Genomic DNA, 19,369 nt, shown 5'->3' with positions numbered 1-19,369 from the left:
GTTAAAACATAACCATGTACATTTATAAAAGCAGAAAGTGCACTCTTACAGCTTGCTGTTGCCACTGACTTCAGTAATGTGTCACCAAGGTCTTCAGTCTGTCTGAAAGCATCAAAGTAGACAAACAAATCCTATTTACTCTTGATTTAAACAATATGAATTTCAAATCTTTCTGATTTCCACGGCTGCTTTTGCAACAGTGGAAATTGCAGTTGAGTGTAGGAGGCTGTGATATATGTGGCCTCTCACTTTTAGGTAATTTGACTGGTATAGGCCTTTCACAGTGCTTGGAGTGCCTGTCATTGCTGTTGCTAACATTTCAAAAGCCCCACCCTGAATTTAAATCCACCTTTTAGCCCTGAGTCTATCTTTCTTATTTGTGAGGAAGATATTATTGTCAGTCCCCATGCCCTGCTGAAGTGAGCTCTGTGTTTTATTTTGCTGTGCTTGCCCTACATTTGCATTATAATCTATTCCATACGAACTGGCCAAACTTAGTTTGATCGCAGATTCACGCACTGGGATATTAATTTATTTCACCTCCCTCGACTGAGAGCACTGGATGGCTTCTGTGCACCTTCCTTATGCTGACAGTGACTTTGCAAACAAATGTTTGAAATTTTCCCCAGCTCGAGAGAAAAGGCTCTAAATGTCCGATCAGTGACTTAAGCCTCACTGCTGCCAGCCTAAATAAATGGCATTTTGTAATGGAGTTTGCTTGAGTAAAGCCAATGTCCTAAACTTTAGCCGACTGAGACTGCGAGCCTGGACTTGGCACAGTCTTTGTCTGTCAATAAGAGCTCCGCAAATCCCGACGTTTGCCTTCCTCCGCTGGTAGCTGCAATGGTATTTATCCCCCTGTTGCTTCTCTCTAGGCTGCTCTTTAGTATGCAGTCCTGCCGAGTGCCTGCAGGCAAGACACACATGTCACATGACGCGATGACTCAGGCTTTAATGCCCTGCCACATGGCTGGCATGTGCACAGGCCCCCCTCCCCACTCAGCTCTCAGCCTGTTGCTAAGTGTGACAGGCCTATATTTAAGTCCATAAGAGTATGCTAATAACCAAGATGTTTGTCTCTCTGTGGCACGTGACTGGCCGTCGGGCTGCATTTTTGTCTGATATGTGCACAGCGTGGAAGATATTGTCCTATAAAATGTGGAAATGGTGGGGGGTGGTTGGGCAAGGATGTTGAGATGCACATCTCAGGACCCGAGGGGATGTATGTGGAGGAGGGCGGACGGGGGAAAATAAGGACAAAATTCTAGACGTGTTTGTCCAGAGACAAAGAGCTATATGTCTATGTGTCTGTCTGCTGTAGCATCATCCAGCTGGGAGTTGGCAGACTCCATATGAGGGGACGTATACTGGGATTCTTTTTGTTTTTCACAAGCATGGAGACTTCTGGAATAACATCAACATGACGCAAAGCTGTCAAGACATAAATACCTAAAAGTGGTGCAGATGTGTCCTTGGATTGTCATTCATTGCAGCACAAGCAGGCTGGAAGCCCTACAGCTATAGGAGACAAGATGACAATCAACAGGAAGAGCAGAGGGATGATCTCACTGCAGACTGACGAAGTTGCATCTAAGTTTAGAAAAGTGAAGAGGAGGATGAGAAATTAGAGGGAGATAAAGTGTACTGTAGGAGTGTATGCATATGGACGCTAGCCATAGTGGTTGCAGCCATTCAGCTCTGTGACTCAGAACTGTGGTGCTGTGTGGGTGGGGTTTGCAGAGATTGGAAGGGCAAAAAATTGGCTCCTGATCTAACTGTAATCAGACCTCTGTCCAAGCAGAAGCCACCGCACTTTGGCCATTTGTCTGCTGTGACAGCAGGTTGAAGTGTCAGACCCCTAGAGGGCTGGGAGACCCATCGCTTCTTACTCACCACACAGTGCACTGTAGATCCGCCGGCCTCCGTCAAACAGAGCATCGTAATCGCACGCAGTTTACTTCTCTGTTTTCGAGCAAGGACAGCCTGTGAAAGAAAAGGACAGCTTCGCGGCTTGTGTATCACCACTTTCATCCCTGTGATGAAGCAGCTAATTTGTTTGATAAGCCAGAAGCCCCCTCCATCTCTCAGGCGACCAGCAGGTGTGAGCGATGAACAAGCGGTAGGAGAGGTCTCAGTAAGCCACGCCGCTAGGCCCCCATTAAGCCTCGACTGGGGTCTATTGGCCTTATTTCTCTTCCTGTCTGGCACTTGGCAGTGCTTTTGCTTTCACATTAAAAGTGGGCGTTGATGATTGCCAATAACACGATGAGGCGGGGGGGTAACAATGGTGAGTGCATTAACCTTTGCGGCAGACCTCAAAATATTAGCATCCAGACAGATAATGAATGCAGTTAACTACTTCACTGACGCTTACATCACAGACAGGGGGCTGGTTTAAATGCAAACAAAACTGAATCCTTTAAAGAAGACTATTGTTAGGTTTCATCTCACTCTCAGGCTAATCCTTGTGCACCGATCAGCAGCTGGCCCAGGTGGTCATTTTTAGTAACTGTTGCTGCAGTATTATGCATTTTTAATGGCTGAGGCCATTGTATTAGACTGTGCTCTTTAAGTATATACATTTAATGTATGTAAATGCATGTCCTTTATGAGAGTTCATGGGTGTGTGTACAGCTGGTGCATTCTGCACGCACGAGGTGTCTTTACTGCCATTATAAGGAGAACTGCTGGTTCAGTGTGTGCGTGTAAGGGTCTATCAGCATATAGCATGTGTGAGTTAGTATATGAGTGTCTGCATTTCTGCTTATGTACCAGCTAACAGTGGGCCTAATGTGATGCAGCAGCTCTGGGCTTCAGACACAGTCCCTGAATCATTTTTGAATAAGCTCTATTGGGCTCAGATTCCCAGAGGTCTCTCCAATAATGCTTTCATCATGCCTGCGCTTCTTCCAAAATTAATTTGAGGATTTGGCAAGCCTTTAAAACGACGATCCAAAATAAAAGTGGAAACAAACAACCTGCAACCGGATATTTTTCAAAGAATTTCCCAGTTTTTAATCATTTTATTTTAATGTTCGCTAGAACCGTTAGAATACACACAAAATGAGACATGAGATCTTGCTTCATGAAATGCTGGTACCACACCTGAAATCACAGTCAAAGACTAGTTAGACGTACGATGATGCCTCGACTCCTATATTTAGTTTAACTTTATATTGTCTGTACATTAACTTTCTCACAAACATTCAAACCACCATTTTCCCCCTTGTGTCTTATATTTTCCACCAGCTATTCTGAATAATGAAGATTTACTCCAGCTTAGTATTAAATCTGCACTGTTCAGACACGACTAAACATAAACTTAAAGGGTAGCTTTGTTCCTAATACTCACAAACAAAAAAAATACAAAACACCCAGGAAGTTGAATCCAATTAATGAACCTAGGGAAGCAAAACTGAACATAACACACATAAGACGAGGGACTATCAAAGTAAAACAGGAAATGGTGGGACGGAGACCTAGACTTAAGACATAAAAAACTTGACGCAGGGAAGAAGTAAACACAGAGACGTTACAAAAAGAGAAAACAAGACTCACTTTACACAACAGGAAGACCAGACAACTACAGAGACAAGGCACAGAGAGTGTAGACAGACAGGGACCACAAACAATAATCAATACATATCACCTAAAAATTTAACTAGAATATAAACTAACTACAAATAGAGTATAATAAATGTCAATGGAAACCTACGGTCATGTTAATATACAAAGAAGCTAGACACAAATGATCCTTAAAAACTAAGAAACCCGAAGAATATAAGATCGAGTGTAAATCTGTCAAAAGGAACAGCTCAAAAAGCTTGTAATAATGCCTTTATTGAAGAAAAAGACAATGAACGCTGAGGTGCAGAAGAATTCTGCTTGCGAGGATTCAGTCAGTTGCACCAGAACTCTTTGGACAGCATTTCATTCAAGATCCTTATCATAAGGCCAAAGCAACCAAAGAGCTTTTCAAGGTGAATAAGCAGGGAATCCTTGACTAGCTGAGTCAGTTATTTGACCTTGATCCAAACAGCAGCATTTGGCTTTGTAAAGACGGCACTAAATGCAGGGAGAAACCACGAGCAGGCGATGAAGGTAGTATTCTTGCACTTGCAGTATTTTGTACCGATGCCTATTGTATACAATGCAACGTGTGTGTGTGTGTTGAAACCCAATCTTGACTCAAAGTCTAAAAAAGCACCTACTTGAGATTAATTTAGTTTCAAACTGAACATAAATAGTAAGATGAGGAACCTGAAGAACAAAAATCTGTTCACATAACTGATTATACTAGACTTCATAAAAGATTATTTTATTTATTTTTAACATGCTTTGCCTGGTCGGTGTATCTACAGCCATATATGGGAGTTCTGGGATTGATAATGTTTCGAAAAACTGCATAAGAGAGAGACAGACGCTCTGGTAAAATATGTGCAAACAGACACGCATGCATTACACATTCACACAGACATCCATTGTCCTAGTTTCAAAACACAACACGTCACAGCTTGTGTGTGTGCAAATGCATGTTTTAGTTGGGCTATGGGCAACTTGGAGGAGTATTGGAATAGGAGAGAGGGGGGGGAGTAAGTTGAAAGACACATCAGACGGAAAGGCGATAGAGATAAAAATGACAGCAATGGTACGAGCAAGAGAGGCGGAGAGGCGACAGAGGGGATTAGCAGCAGAGCGAGGAAGACGTGCTTTCTTTTTTGTGCTCTCACTCTGTTGCTCCTTTTCCTATCTTTCCCACGCTGTATACACTTTGCCCAAAACTCAGTGGCGAAACGGGAAATGTCACGGCCTGGGCGCCCTCCACAAAGCGCGGCACATGTCTATAAACACCCACCGACACGCGCACATTCATAAACAGCAACGATTCTGTCGACTTATGCAACTGTCTTTGTTGTACCATGCACTCACTTCAGATCCATCCTTGAAAGCCTGTATGTGCTGTGTGATGTGACTGTGTTCGCCTGACTCTCTCCGGTTTTTTTCCCTCTAACCTGCCTGTTATAATCCCTGGAAGAAGCTCAGGGAGACTATAACTGTGCTGCATGAAGGAGATGGCACACAAACATGTACTGTAGTGTTTGTGCTGCAGTCAGAGGCACATATTTTTATATTGCACAGATGGACATGTGAGTCATCAAAGCGCTGCTGTTTAATTAAGTGCATGGCGCATTTGCCTGTGTGAATATGCATTCTTCTCTTTTTAATCCGGTCATTCAGTGAGAATATCTTCCTTTTCGGTGCCACGAATTGCTTAATCCAATTGAATGCATCTCCTGAATTAATCCACAGCTGCTCTTACAGGTATTAAAATGTACACTCATCCATCCATCAGTGCATTTTATAACAGCTTCTCCTGGTCAGGGATTTTAAAGCATTTAGGCTGTTTTGGTCAGCTAGCAGTGTGAATTTAATTGAAACTTTATTGATTTTTTTAATTTTTATACAAATATAGCTGATCTTATTCAAATTGATAAAGGTGCCCAGAAATCAACATGATACCAGTGAACCTCTCTATTATATTAGTTGCCATACCAAATGTGGTGGACTAACCTTGGAAATACATTTTGTTTTCTTGGAAAATCTCTTGAATGACTAATCAGAAATGAATATTCAGTTAGTAAATAACAAATAGTTAAATAAAAATGCACCACCAGGAGACCTGGAAACGAAACCAGCACAAGTCCACCAGCACATCCCCAGCACTACCGAGGCAGCATGGACACCCAGAGAGAGAGAGTGGGTTGCCTTTCTGAGATCACAACAGCAGTCTCCTTAAGCAGTATCCCAGCTGAAACAGGGCGAGAAGCAGGGGACCGCTTGGTCAGATCACCAGTCTATCACAGGGCTAACACAGAGATAGACAATCATACTCACATTCATTCCTAGATCTAAACTACAATCACCATTTAACCTCATTTGCATGTCTTTGTCTTTGTGGGGGGAAGCCAGGTTTTTGCTGAATAGTACCGCAGAGAAGTGAAGCATTCAGCTTTTTGCTCAACGATACTTCAGCAGGGCAGATGGCTGCTCACATCGGAAACCTTAAACCTTTGTCCTCAAGTTGAAGGACACCTTCATTACCGGCTGTGGCACCCTGCTGCCTCAGTGTATGCGTGCATGCGTGCAAGTTCACCGGTAGTCTCCGGTTAAGTGCTGGGAATACTTGGCCTTCTGTCTCGCATTAATCAAAGAGCAAAGGACAGGACTCAGATTAATATTTTATATGCTGCGTGACACTTGGCAAGATGCCCTTCTCCGCTGTGCTACGGGCAAACTGACAACCATACAGTGTACCAACGATGCCTAATTAGTCCTAAACCAGACACAACAGAATTGTTGCCAGCAGGGAGTGTGGTACGAATACCTCGATTCATCAGCCCGAATAAATGTATGGATTCCATTCTTGTCATTTCAGTCATCAAACCGATGATGATAACTTAATTTCTTCTTCATAGTTTTCTTTTTAATGATCAATTCTTTACATATATAATTGCTGAGGTGTGTATGTATTATCAATCAGATACTGCTGCATGTCTAGCTATATAGCGATTTTTGCTTTACTGGCAGCTCACAGGTCCATGACCTTGAGAGCACAATCTGGCTCTGCATCGGTTGGCACACAGAAACACATTAGTGGCCAATCTTTACTAATCTCCCATGATCCTACCTTTGAAAGATTTGCTTGATATCAGTGCCGGGGGAGTGCATGCCTCAACCACAGCATGTAACAGACCTTTATTTGAAGCAGGATGATATCAGAGGCATCATTTGCCCTGTAAGGTTATTGCAGGGGCGTGCTGTAGTTGGTGCAGTTGCAGTGATTTCTTCCCACAGTCCAAAAATGTGGTTGTTACACAAAAATCTAAATTAACTGTAGTTGTGGATGTGAGACTCTCACTGCGACAGGCTGTCTTGCTTCTCACCTTAACCTCTCGAGTACTAAGCTCTCCAGTGTCTCCTAGCTATCTGTGATTAGTTGAAAACTAAGCACCATCTTTGAACACATTAGTTTTGAAAAGTCCAAGGAACATAAGGTAGCTGGAATCGGCTCCAGACGCCTCTTCACATACCGTAGCTCGAAAAGCAGCTAAGAAAAAACATTGGGTGGAGGTAAGAAACTTTTAAAATTTCAGTGGACAGAAATACTGGATTTTGTAAAAGGGCTTGCATTATATATTATATTTCTTCCTTAGCTTATCTGTATTTGTTCGTGACAACCACCCACACCCAAACCTGGTTTGAAATTAGTGGCTAGTTTTTATTTGAGTTAATACAGCAGAAAACAGCACAGCACACTTTCCCTTCCACGTAGTCCCGTTCAGAGCAGAATAAACGAGGTCTCCAGGTGCATTTTATTGCTGTTGAAACTTGTATCCCGATGTTGCCACGTGAATGTGTTTAAGGTTAATTTGGCATTGATTTAAATTCTAATAAAACATTTTCTTCCCAACTACTCTGAAAGGATAATACATGAGGCCATCTAAATGCATATACTGGCTCCTTTTCGCCACATCCATTATTCATAGACAGCAGGAAAAACCAGTCACAGAGTTAGTCCTGCAGATGTTTGTGTCTTCCTCCTCTTCTCCCTTTCCCTCTCTTTCTCCTTCCTTTCTATCTTTATACGTTCCAGCCATGTTTTTTCCTTAAATAATTCTCCCCGGTGCCTTTCTCAATCTCCACTCGAGGTTTTGTCTTTAAAAGCCACTTTTATTTCCCCTCTGAAGACTGGGGAAAAAAAGACAATCTCTCAGTTGTGTGACAGAGAGAAAATTATTACACGTGTATCTTATTCACACACTTTAAGCATTTCAACTGGATCTGCCTTTTAGATGCCTCCTCGCTCTCTTCATTCACTATATTCAATAACAAGCGTGTTTTATTGTGAAACCTTATGTTTACTGGGTAAAATTGCTCAGATGTTAAGGAGATTTTCATTCCTCCTCTTCTCCGCAGCCCTTCCTGAATTCAATACCCAATTGTGTGGCCTATCTGATATGATCTTATGAATTGAACACAGTTTTCATATTGATAATGCCCATTTTGTGCAATTCATTGACCACGGTATACCGAATGTGTGGGAGAAGAAATAGAAATAAGCTCTGTGTGCAAAGGAATTGCAAGTATCCCTTTGGAGATAAGGGGGTTGTGTGATTCATTTTTTATTTTTATCAAATATTTCTCTTGTCAGATATGAAATAAGAAGGGCATCTGAAGAGCACGATCCTCTGCCAAAGCCAATGATCTGTCTTAAACATTTTACAGAACGTGAACCAGAACTGGACAAGAATCTAAAAGGTTCTTTTTGCAGGAACCTCTTTATTCTGCACAGCAATCTGGCTGTATTTCTTTAGGTCTAAACAAAAACAATACATTTTTAATTATTACAATTTTTATTTTAAAGATACAAATCTTTTCAGTCTCAGCACCTTTTTGAGTGAACATGTATTTGCATCAAATACTAGCCTTGTGTACCCACTGAATATTTGTAAATGGTTCACTTAGAGCTAAATGATGTGGAATATGCAAAATGTCCTTTTCTTGGAAATTGAGGCATTACAGTGTGGCTATCATAAGTTACAGAATGTCATATAGTAAATAATACATCTCATATTCAATTCAATTCAATTTTATTTATATAGCGCCAAATCACAACAGCAGTCGCCTCAAGGCGCTTTATATTGTACAGTAGATCGTACAATAATAGATACAGAGAAAAACCCAACAATCATATGACCCCCTATGAGCAAGCAATTTGGCAACAGTGGGAAGGAAAAACTCCCTTTTAACAGGAAGAAACCTCCGGCAGAACCAGGCTCAGGGAGGGATCTCATAGGAGGCCTGTGAATTCTTGGTGATCTCCATCTGATTTAAATTGTACACTAAGCTTAATTTTTCTTGTCCACGCTTGTTGCTAGCGGTGTGCAATCTGGCCGAAAGATGGGACCATCCTTTGGGCTATAATCACGAATGATCAAGCTCCCCACGTGGTCACATGACATTAGCTGTGAAGGTGCTTGCTTAACGACTTCTTTACTAATTCTTTTCGGTCCGCCGTCCTGTTTTCTGATTACAAACGTCTGTGACCTTAAAAATGCATTTCGATGTTGTTACAACTAATCACATGGTTCATGTTGCGCTGGAAAGGTTATACAATGGTGTTATTTACTTTATGATGCGATCGGCATTCCTGTGAAATCCGATCATATGCCAAATTAGGATCATCTACTATGTGAGATTGTCTGATTGCTATGAAATACACTGAAAATATGACTCTTTCTATTCTGATGTTACTTGCTGGCATTACTATTACATTTTAAACCCCACTGTTATACAGAATTTAGGCAGCACAGACATTGCAGGTGGACGAGTCCTCAGCCCTTCAGTTTCTGGCATATTTGTCCTTAAAGCGAATATTCAGAAACATCTGGTTCTGACAGTTCATGCATAGTAAAACGGCTTTATCCCACTTTGTGTGGCATAACTGAAAACACCAAAAATTTAAATGAATCAAATTAAAAACCAGATCTAGTTAAATGTAATCAATTTAGCACTAAGGGGCTCCAAATCAAAAGGAATAAGTGCCAATATCCACACACACTCCCTGTTGTGTTGAGCTCCATTGCCTGTTGGAGCGTAATCCTTTAACTGGCTTTGCATTGCAATCACAACAGCAGAACTCATGACTTCTGTTAAGCTGCTGGCTGTCGGAGTCATCTAAATGAGACTTTTAGACTTTTTGGCAGTTGCAGTAGCTCACCTAAAAAATCTTTCCTTTCTTTCCAAAATGCTCAGGGAATAGGAATAGCTGATCTTGTCATACAACTAAATATCCCTGTATTTCTATTCCTGTTCATCCACTTACCTCTTTCGTCTGTCGCACTCTTTTATTCCCCTTCTCCTCTCCTGTCTCTTTCGATCTCACCTCTTCCTCCTTCATTCACATCTCTCATTTTCTCCCTTTTGCTTTGCATGTTCTTGCAGCAGCAATCGGCCACAAGCTGTTCCGCTGACTCAACGTTTATTCTCTCATAGTTTACCCCCTTCGCTCTCTGCTTCCTTTCTGGCCTTGCCGATTCTCCGCTCCCACCCTCCCTTACGCTTTCCCACCTTCAATCTCTACAGCCAGAGGATTAATTTCATTCCTTCTCCTCTTCTTCACTCTCTTTCTCTTGCTTGCTCTTATGCTTGCTTTTCCAGGTATTTGTCTCTGAGTGGATGCACAGTAGCTAACCGCTGACTTGTCTTGGTATAGATGAGACTCTTGGTTATTAACACCTCAGTACTGGGCAGAACTGGCCATACTCCAGAGCCCAACAATCCCTATTATCCCTACAGCATTTTTACTGTGAATCACAACTGTGGCTGCATCGCCTACTGGCTCAGACCCAGACTAATATTTCTTAACGGAACAGAGATTCTGGTACAATTGGCCACAAACATTTTTGCCTCTGCATCATTGCATTGCATTCATAAGTCACTCAAGGAGACCAAAGGCTCACAGTAGCATGGTGGCCAGATTAATTCAGTGCAACACACAATACACAAGTCCTAAAAAAAAAAGAAGTCAAAAGTGATCTTTTCTGGAATGCTGGTAATTCTTCTTTGCCCATTGTTTTGCAACTCTTGGTAAATTATGATTTTTCTAAACACAATGGACCTGCCAGTGCAGCACTCATTCTGCAGCTTACTGCTCCTAATAAGCTACATATCTTTAAATTCCTAAAATGGCCCTCTTTTTTTAACCTGGAGGGCGATTACTGCCATGTTGCTGTGCTCTTCAGCAAATAGCCATTGGCAGGAATGTCATCTAGATAGACATAGGGGGTGTTATATATATATATATATATATATATATATATATATATATATATATATATATATATATATGCACGTGTGTGTGTGGGAGCTGAGGCAGCGGAAAATACTGTGGCTCAACACAGTTTAATTGTTTGACTACATAATAAATCAAATGTGTCAGGGGGGATTATTTATACAAGGAGCGTGTTAAACAAATAAATCACCAGTTTTCTCAACTCTGCATATTTATTTATTTATTTTTTACATGCATGCTGCTTGCACACGATTTTTGCATTTGTGCTTTTTGCCTGTGTTTCGGTATAACTATAAGACGCGACTTGTGTGTCTGTTTTGCACGCGTGACACTGAAAGTCGTGAAAAAGAGTGATTTCCGGAGCATCTTTGCACTCTCTCTGTCACTGGTGTGTCCTGTGGCCGATTGCCGTGTCAGAGGAAGGCGGAAGGAAAACAAATGAACACAAATAAGTCATTGGGGGCTCTTTAGTACTAAAATATTTTATCTCTAAAGCTCAGTGTGAAGACCTGTGCCCAGAAACTTGTTGTAGCTTGCAGTGTGCTCTACAGCTGAGATGCTATTAAGTTCTACTGAGCATTGTGCTGCTCCGCAAATAAATAAAATCCAGCCCTGCTCTCTCTACCCATTGCATGTTTTTTTTAAACCTAAATTAATAAAACCATGTCAACACTATAAAGCAAGGTCCTTCTGGACACACAGAATATGCTACAGTGCTATAAAGGCACATGAAAATGTGTTAACCCTGCAAGATATACTGTGGACTCTAGAATATGCCAAAAGAATTAATTGATTAACTCATACATTGAAATGCATTTAGTTCCCATTAAATGCAATCATAATCTTTATCAAAAATGCATGAGGATATCTGTAGATGTGCCAAATCAGCATGAAGCAATATGGGTTGACTTAACAAAGGTGTCTGGTAATAGCAGCGCAGGGCTTGTTCATGATGGAGAAAAAGGAGATACAGCTTCCTTTAGCAGCTTTTAAATTGGATGTTAACAACAGTGGGCAGCCAGAGGGAGGGGAACAGATAAGTGACACGGGATCTAGCATACTGAGGTTAAGGTCTGCTGCGACGTTATGTATGATCAGTAGGATTTTGCCTTTAAATGAGAGCCAATGATGTGAGGAGAGGCAGCCGAGTCCTTTGTCCGCGGGGTGGGTTTCTCTGTAACATTTTTGTCTGTTTCAGTTTGTTTCTTTGGTTTGCTGTTGCTATGGTATTATTTCCCCTGCATCTATGCTTCTTATTCTTTTATATCTGTTTGTCTTTCATTTTTTTCCCCACTGTTTTCGCTTCGCCTTCACCCTGTTCCTTGCATTTTCTGCCTCCCAACTTCCATCACCTCATCCCTGTCACTGGGTCCAGTGCAGAGCAGTGCTGTGCCCCGTGGCCCCGCCTCCTCTTTGGCAGGGTGATGTATGAGTGGCTAGCTTTGACGTCACTTCAGGCCCAACGTCACAGCAACTCAGTGCTCCCAGGCTTGCTCTTTCTGGTGCTTTCTTTCACTGCCTCTCCCTCATTCCTTTTCCTCTGTATCCTCCATTAATCGCCTATTTTTTTTCATCTTTCGCTTTCACTGTATACTCCTCTGATATGGTCACTTTTCTTAATGTTTCACCTTTTGCAAATTCATTTCTTTATCATGCCTTTTCATTATTTTGCATCACTCCGATTCATGTTATAGTCTCTCGCCCTCTCTTTGTCCACCCTCTTTATTCTGTTCTTGTCAGAAGCTGCACCCCCTTGATGTGGCTTGCTATTCCTCTCAAAAACATACCATGCACAGTGAGTTCATGTTTGATGTGAGCAGAAAGGCTAACAAAGATTACTGTCTTGTATGACACACAGGCTCATCCCTGTTCAGTTCCACTTATCAAGATAAGCTGAGCTCCATACCATAGTCTGTTTCCCACAGCCAGTCCTCCTTATGACCGTTTTTCCTTTACCAAATTCCCACTGACTCACCTTTATTTGTCAGAAAAATTGCCTGTGGCTTTGACAAAGATAAATATAAGAAGAGCAATATAAAAGTGAATTGTCAGTCATCTTTGACTTCGAGAATAGCTCAGGAAACTTTCATTAGGCTTGACAAGACGGGACGCTGACCCACTTTCTGCTTTTGCTCTCTGTCTTCCTGACTTGTCTCGCTGCTATCGCTGCCTGAGGTCAGTCTGTCCACTTTTAGAGTCGGTGCAGTGGCGAGAGGGACGTAAACTGAGATAGAGCTCGCTCGAGTAAAAATGAATGAGGACCGCTCTTGTCGACAACTGCGACACGGCTCCTACTGAGCCTGTCCCATGTGCATCGAGCTGAGACAGCTTGGAGCATGTTTGTTTAAAAAAACATACAACTGACTTGTCCCGGACTTTTTATTTGCAAAGTGGTGAATATCATTGTGATTATGTAATATTCTTATTCTGTTTTCAGTAAGGCAACCAGTACTGGACTGTGAGTAACTAAAATGCTTTCCTCTGAGAAAATATTAGAGGTAAAATCCATTCCCTTTATTCCGTGTACTAACCCAGTTTCTAAAAAGTTGGAACATTGTGCAAAATGTAAATAAACGCAGAATGCGACCATTTGCAAATCTCATACAACCAAGTTTATTGACAATAGAACATAGAAAGCAAATTAAATGTTTAAACTGTGACATTTTACTATTTAATGAAAAATATTAGCTCATTTTAAACTTGACGACGGCAACACAGGCTGTATTTACCACTCTGTAGCTTTTCTTTTAACAACAGTCCATAAACGGGCAGGGATCGAGGAGACCAGCTGCTGGACTTTTGGGACGGGAACGTTGCTCCCTTGTTGTCTGATACAGGACTCTAGCTGCTCAACAGTCCTGGGCTAGTCCATGTTAATGAGCTTCAGCCAACAGAAGATGCCACTATTTCTAAATCATGTTCACATATGGTTTCTTCTTTGGATGATAAATGTTAACCTGCATTTGTGGATGGCACAGTCATATTCAAAGTCTTCGCAATTTTATGTTGAGGAACATTGTTCAGAAATCATTTCACAGTTTGTAGATGCAGTTTTTTCCCCCAATTGGTGAACCTGTGCCATCTTCACATCAGTTCAAGTACTTGATGCGTTTTCTATGTTCTGTTGTGAATAAAATATGGTTTACAAGTCATTGCATCTTGCTTTTATTTACTTTTTACAGAGTGTTTGCACTTTTTTGGAATTGTGGTTGTACATTAAGCAATACAGAAAAGCATGGTCGTTATAGAAACTTTGTCTTTGTCTCTAATTTGTCTTCCTCGTTTTTAATCGACCAAAATATTGGTCAGTGTTGTTATAACACGTTAAAAGTCAGTGATGTGATAACAATCCACAGGAACTGAAAACTGTGTTGTTGGGGGTTTTTTCCCCACTCTGCCATGAAATTGCAGCACAAACACACTGCCAGAGGGAATTTGTATTTTTATAGGAAAGTCATTTTGACAAAGCATAAAAAAACATTTACTCAGTGCCAGAGGTTTACAAAAACACAAGTAGAAGCTTTCTTTTACTGGATAAAGATTGAATCAGATATTGAGATCAGCAGAAAGGGCATTCAATAATAACCTGTACAAAACATTTTTATATAGTTGCTTTTGTTTAATGAATTGCTTGTTGGCCTGTTTAGTGATTTATTGACTTTTGTTTTTCCTTAATTAATCATTAGTTCTTGTCAGCAAATGGTAAAAAGAAAATGTTGATTTTTGTCCTGCAGTTCCTCTATTTGCCAGAAGAGACACAACAACAACAACAACAACAACATAACACATAAAAAGAGGAAACCAGGGCACTTTTGACAGTTTTGGTTACTCTTGATTGGATGCCGAGGGAATTGGTGCATGCCACGAGAGAAACACAGAGCAGAGGTAAACTCAAACTGAACTACACATGAGGAAATTCAGTCTATGGCCAGTTTCTTTTGGTCATTCCCTCTTGTTGAGGTTATAACCAAAAGTGAGCGACACTCACAAAAAGCCAGTGTTTTGAACATATTTTGCGGCAGGATGTTTTCTTGATCACATCACCAGGCGCGTGTGTGTGTGTGTGTGTGTTCGCTTCATGATATCGTACATGTGGGATGGCTGCCTTCCTTCAGAGAGAAAGCAATAAGAGCAGTTTAAAAAGCACAACCTTAAATCCTTTCCTCTCTTTTACAGAGAGGAAGATTTGGTTGCCAGGCAACATTCAGACAGAGTTTTCAATTAAGCCACTTTGACTTAGATGGTCTGCACTGTCGCTGGGTCCAAACCATCTTAACTAAGAGCAAGCTGGCCCTGCTGCCTGTTTGCTCGGCAGCTTTCTGCGAAGAGATGAAAGACAAAATGTGTACAAGGGCCACTTTCGCACTACTTGTCCAAAAATGGTTCTTTAACCCCCCCGAATAAAAAACCAGGGTGATTTCATAAGGTGATGCCATGCAGGCTGATTTTGCTCCACTTTGTGACCTGATGGTTAAGAACAATTTACTGCCGTTTACTTTGTGTGAGCTTTGTTGAAAAAAAAATCATTGTTTTCATTTACAGGCCAATAATATCATTTTCTTTTTTTATTTTAGAGGTCTGCTAGGATTGTTTTACATGCTTAAATATAAAAAAAACTGAGCGGCACATCTTTTTTTCTCTGTCTGAAATATTCTGTCTTTGCCCTTGTCTTGTCAAGCCTTTTCTAAGCCTAGTCTGCTCTGATCTAATATTTATTAATGCAATTTGCACTTCTGTCTTCCACAATGTCAGTCTTCAGTCTTACTTTTACTACTTTTAACTAACTTCCTTTTTACTTTTCTTTGTTTTTATCACTGTTGTAGATATATAAATTCCTTCACTACTTCATAATATAAGCCCCTTTTATTTCAACTGTGCTGTTTATTGCGGACTGTACTATTTATTGTATGTTTGAATGTTCTAGCTCAGAATCAGACCTAGAAGTAGAGAGATTGCAGTTGCTATGCCATACAACGTAATCGTATTACAATTTCAAAAATGTATTCCAGGAGGAAATGATGAAGAAAAAAACCCCCCAAACAAACAGCAGAATTGAGGTTGCATGGAAATTCTCAAAGTTGAGGCACAATTTCTAAATTATTGTCCCTTTAAAACAAGTTGGACTAAACTGTACACACGATCAAAACTAATGGTGACATTAGCTACATTAGCCGTGCAAAGCACTGCCCCACTTCCAAAAAAAGTTGGGTGATGTGTAATGTAAAAAACACTTATATAATATGAACACAACATTTATATATTTATAATCATTCTCTCCCCCCTTACTTGCACATTTGGCTTACATTACCCTGTGACAGGTTAGCTAGTAGCAGTATGCTAGAGGAAAGGAGGCACACTAGGTCAAGTGGAGAGAGCACTGAGATTCTCATCCACTGGGTGTAAAAGGTTTGGTGCATGCTGATGAGCTCTCTGGCCCTCTGTTATATTCAGTATTCTCTTTTTTATTTCTCCATTTGTAACTAGCCCCAAACTCAACACTGTCTGAGGAGTTTTGCAGTCACTAAACTTCTTCTTTATGTCCTCTGTCTGTGGTTTTTAAAAATTTCTCATAAACATTTTTGTAACCACACACAAATGCCATCACAGTGGTAGACATGCACCACATTTCTCCATAAAACCACAAAAGTTTTATGCAACATGCCATTTCACAGCATTTTACTGTAGAAACATGTAAATGTCAAAATGGATGCTACAGTGCTACAAGCCTGACTGCTCATCACTGCCTTTACTACCTATTGAAGTTCAGGCTCTAGGTCCTGGGCTGGGGTTGGCGCTCAGCTTTAACATCATTTTGGGTTCTTGGCTAGCTTATGGCTTTTTGTGCAGACGCTTACAAAGAGCTAACGTTGTGCTAGCAGTGCAATGTAGTTATTTCTGGCTTGGGGGCAGTTTGTGCCATTGTGGTCTTGTCTTTTTGTGCAATAAAAATAAACCCAGTGCACATGTGTCCACTTCTGAAAAGCGGTAGATTGCCCCACTATTTTGTAAAACCAGCCGATTGTAGCACAAGTGCACAAAAAGAAGAAAAAAAATTGTTTGTTTGAACCTTTGTAACGCAAGTGATAGCATAATTGTAAATGTAATGTAATCACTGTGGCGTGGTATGCTGCTGCACCACTGAGAACTGTAATGTGATTAAATGGAATGTGTTGCTCCCAACACTGCAAATGATAAATCACATTGTAAACATTCTATCACAATGTATTTCTAAATAAATAGGTTAGCTTACGTGTGTGTAGTCTTCAGTCACTTTGCTACTCCTTAAGAAACAGAGAGCTAGCTGCTGGTATGTCATTTTTTCATATGAAACCAATTTGGTAAACTGAAGAAGAAGAATGCAGTTTTTAAATGAGAGATTATGTTGAGTAACGTGTCTGTGAAGGTTCTCAGTCATCCAGGTCATCGTATGATGATTCACCTTAGAACTGAAGAAGCTTCTCGGATGAGAGGTGAAACGTCTTCAAGCAACTTAAAGAAGTCCAGACGCTCTTCTTTGCAAACTCCTTTGACTATGTTGAGTAACAACACCAGGTATAAAAAAAAAAAAAATTCTAGATTTTTAGACCTGGGAAAATTAAAATTATTTAGTACAAACAATGAGGTTACAACTGGATTTGGATTAAACCAAACAAAACCCCCTTTCAGCAATTAAAACTGTTCTATAACAACCTGTTTTACCAGGTGAATTCCCTGTCAGGTATTTGTTGAGACTTTGCCCCAATATTTTTTCTTTCTGTTGCACCGTCCAAGATAAATATCACAAAGTGCTTTACAACAAAAACATTATTGAAAAAGAGGTGTCACTGGGTCCATAGAAGGACAGTGTGCAAAACCATTCAACATGAGCAACCAAAGTAAACGCTGAATTAAAAGTCACCCTAAATTTCCTGATAGAATATTTAGAAAAACTGTCAAGGGGTCCTAGGGTTTTCATTACCTTAGACATAATCCTGTTCAGGGTAAAACAGGGATTCAAATGAGTGGAAATTCTTCACAGTCCCATACAGATTCAACCAGCTCTTGATGAAAATATCCGGTTATTGAGTTGCTAAAAGCTAAAACTGGCTACCTGCTGCTGCCTAATGAGAGCTCCATGGTTAATGATGCAGCAGTCTTCTGTGGATTCTTTGCTATGAGCGAACCTTGTGATTTACACATAATAATAAGATCAACATAAAACATACTGACTCGAGCTGATTTAGGCATAGCCTTGTCCATGCTATCAGACAACACCTTGTTGTCAACATAGCTACAGATGACTAAATACAAAGGACTAAATGACCAAAAATACGAATAGAGTTCAGATAAATATATACTGTAGTGCGTGTATTTATATATACCTTCCTGTGTATTAAGGCCAAAAGAAAAATAAATGTGGAGGAAACGAAAAGCCTAACATAGCTGGGTGGATGCTAGCTGCATTAAAGGCTTCATAGGTGTTATGATCACCTGTAAAATACTTTGATAAAATATACCTATGTTTAGGGCTTATGGCACATGGCGCACTGTGTTGAGTGGGACTTGATTATTGGTGTTTGCATTCAGGTGAGATAAGCTTCTTCTTGTTTGTTGTTGCTGCCGCTACCACTGTTGAACCAACATTTCTCTCTCTGCCTTTGAATCATCCTGCTTCTTGTGTCTATGTAGATTCAAGAGACATATCGAGCTCTTCAGGAAATTTACTGTAGCTGGCCACATGCCAAAACACACCACCCCCTACCCTCGCATATTAATGATGAGCAATAGTGTCATCCCCAGAGTGCGGTGTCTTCATGTGCCCCCATATGAAAATTGACACCCCCTGCCTTAGTGCTGATACTCATGGGAAGAATAAAAATAATCAGTAAGCTCACCCACTCACTCTCCTCGAGAAAGGAAACTTGTTATTCTTTGCTAGACTTGTGCTCTTTCCTTCCTTTTTTTCCCTTTATTTATTTATTTTTTTTAAAGAAAGGAACAAACTTCCATCGTTGTGTCTATTTTCTCTCTCTGCATCTGTTGTTAGAATTGTCAGTGTATAGTATATCCAAATGTGCCCTTTCTCTTCTTCTTCTTTTTTTACTTCCTGCTCTTATTTGCTCAGCTGGTCACATAATATCCACCTCCTCTCTGCTGATTCATATTCTCTATACTTGAATTCATGACCCCACATTTCCATTTTCTCGCTGTCAATCTGTCTGTGTCTGTTCCTTACTGTAGCTCTGTTTTGTGTTGATTCTGTATATTTATTGCTATTTCTACAGAACTGCAGTCATCTACTGTAAGTGGCTTACTGTTTCCTGAATTACATTTGCAGTGCATACATACTGAGAACGTACGGTTAAAATGAAATGCTCCTTAGTGAAATTGATCCCTGTGATTTTTATCTGTAGGGTACATAATGAGCTAATATTTTAAATGAAATGTGAGTAAGGAGGCAGTCTTGCACTGTAAAGATTTTTGTTGGAGGGGAGGAATGGGCTGAATCTCTGTTACCAGACCATAAAATTTCCG

The 19,369-nt window shown here is 40.6% G+C and overlaps 1 protein-coding gene across 4 annotated transcripts in view; it reads left to right on the top strand.

The window, feature by feature from the left end:
• The window catches only part of stxbp5a (syntaxin binding protein 5a (tomosyn)), a 100,251-nt gene that overhangs the window by 14,818 nt on the left and 66,064 nt on the right, over positions 1–19,369 (top strand). The gene's annotated exons all lie outside the window — the stretch shown is intronic.

Source organism: Pelmatolapia mariae, linkage group LG15 (genome assembly GCF_036321145.2).
Source record: "Pelmatolapia mariae isolate MD_Pm_ZW linkage group LG15, Pm_UMD_F_2, whole genome shotgun sequence".
In the NCBI taxonomy this organism is placed as follows: Eukaryota; Metazoa; Chordata; class Actinopteri; order Cichliformes; family Cichlidae; genus Pelmatolapia; species Pelmatolapia mariae.
The sequence above is the reverse complement of the archived record's forward strand: the minus strand, read 5'-3'. Positions and strand labels throughout refer to the sequence as shown.